Consider the following 2645-nt stretch of genomic DNA (forward strand, 5'->3'; position numbering starts at 1 on the left):
CATCACCTCAAGCATTTGTCACTTTGTGTCGGGAACATTTCACATCATTTCAACTATCTTTTCAAAGATACACAGTATTTTGTAATCTCCCTACATTGCTATAGAACACGAGATCCCATTTTTCCTTTCTCTCTACTGTTTTGTATCTGCTGACCACTGTCTCCTCATCCTTCCTCCCTCCTCCCCCAACCAGTCTCTAGTAACCACTATTCTACTCTCTACTTCTATGAAATCAACTTTTTTAGCTTCCACACATGCGTGAGAACATGTGATACTTTTCTCTCTGTGCCTGGCTTATTTCACTTAACATAATTTTCTCCAAGCTCATGCATATTGTTGCAAATGGCAGAATTTCATTCTTTTTTATGACGGAGTAGTATTCCATTGTGTAGATATACCACATTTTCTTGATCCAGTCATCCGTTGAAGGACATTTAGGTTGGTTCCAACTCTTGGCTATTGGTAATAGAGCCATGATAAACATGGGAGTGCAGGTATCCCTTTGATTTATTGATTTCCATTCCTTTGGATATATACCGAGTAGCGAGATTGCTGGTCCATATGTTAGTTCTATCTGTAGTTGTTTGAGAAGTATCCATACAGTATCCATAGTGTACTAATTTACATTCCCACCAACAATGTATAAGAGTTCCCCTTTCTCTGCATCCTTGCCAGCATTTGTTATTTTCTGTCTTTTTGGTGATAGCTTTTCTAAATGGGTTGAGATGATATTTCATTGTGGTTTTGATTTGCATTTCCCTAATGATTAGTGACATTGAGAATTTTTTTAATATACCTGTTGGCCATTTGTATGTCTTCTTTTGAAAAATGACTATTCAGTCCTTTGCCTATTTTTAAATCAGATTATTTGTTTTTGTACCATTGAGTTGTTAGAGGTGTTCATATATTCTGGATGTTAATCCATTGTTAGATGCATAGATTGCTATTTTCTACCATTCTACAGGCTGTCTTTTTGCTCTGTTGATTGTTTCCTTTGCTGTGCAGAAGCTTTTTAGTTTGATATAATCCCATTTTGCTTTTGTTCCCTGTGCTTCTGAAGTATTACTCATAAAATCTTTGCCTAGACCTATGCCCTGAAGTGTTTTCCCTATGTTTTCTTCTAAAAGTTTTATAGTTTTATGTTTTACATCTAAGTCTTTAATCCATTTTGATTTGATTGTGGTATATGGTGAGAGATTGGGGACTAGTTTCATTCTTCTGTATATGGATCTCCAGTTTTCCCAACAGCATTTATTGAACAGACTATATTCCCCTAGTGTATGTTCTTGGCACGTTTGTCAATAACCAGTTGGCTGTAGATATGTGGATTTATTTCTGGGTTTTCGATTCTGTTCCATTCATCTAGGTGTCTGCTTTTGTGCCAGTACCATGCTGTTATGAGTACTATAGCTTTGTAGTAATCAGAGAATCAGGGAACGTGATACCTCCCGCTTTGTTGTTTTTGCTCAGAATTTCTTTAGGTCTTCGGGGTCTTCTGTTGTTCCATATACATTTTTTAATTGTTTTTTCTATTTCTGCGAAGTATGTCATTGGTTGTTTGATGGGGATTGCATTGAATCTGTAGATCACTTTGAGTAGTACGGTCATTTCGACAATATTAATTCTTCCAATCCATGAGCATGGGATATCTTCACATTTTTGTGTGTATTCTTTTATTTCTTTAACGAGTATTTTATAGTTTTCATTATAGAGACCTTTCAGCTCCTTAGTTAAATTTATTCCCAGGCATTTTTTTGGTGTTGTTGCAATTGTAAATGGGATAGATTTCTTGATTTCTTTTTCTGCAAGTTCATCGTTGGTGTATAGAAATGCTACTGATTTTTGTATGTTGATCTTGTATCCCACAACTTTACTGAATTTGTTTATCAGGTACAGGAGTTTTTTGATAGAGTCTTCGGGTTCTCCTATATAAAATCATGTCTTCTGCAAGCAGGGACAAATTGACTTCCTCCTTTCCAATTTGGATGCCCTTTCTTTTTTCTCTTGTCTAATTGTTCTGGCTAGGACTTCCAGTACCATGTTGAATAGTAGTGGTGTGAGTGGGCACCCTTGTCTTGTTCCAGTTCTTAGGGGGAAAGCTTCCAGCTTTTCCCCATTCACTATGATGTTAGCTGTGGGTTTGTCATGTATAGCCTTTATTGTATTAATACAGTTTTCTTCTATGTCTAATTTGTTGGGAGTATCATGAGAGAGTATTGAATTTTATCAAATGCAATTTTTCTGTGTCTACTGAGATCACATGGTTTTTTTCTTCCATTCTGTTGATGTAATATATAATGTTTATTGATTTGTGTATGTTGAACCATCCTTGCATCCCTGGGATAAATCCCACTTGATCATGGTGTATAATCTTTTTGATGTGTTATTGGTTTTAGTTTTCTAGTATTTTTTTTTTCGTTAAATTTTTATTTTGTCAATATGCAATGAATATGATTATTATGGCCCATCACCGACACCTCCCTCCCTCCTCCCTCCCTCCCCTCGTGCAATGTATATGATTATTATGGCCCATCACCGACACCTCCCTCCCTCCTCCCTCCCTCCCCTCGCCCCCCAGAATGTCCTTTCCGTTTGCTTGTTGTAACAACTTCAAAAAAGTATAGTTGTTATATCTTCTTCCCCCC

This window comes from Galeopterus variegatus, unplaced genomic scaffold (genome assembly GCF_000696425.1).
Source record: "Galeopterus variegatus unplaced genomic scaffold, G_variegatus-3.0.2 Scaffold372, whole genome shotgun sequence".
Lineage (NCBI taxonomy): Eukaryota > Metazoa > Chordata > Mammalia > Dermoptera > Cynocephalidae > Galeopterus > Galeopterus variegatus.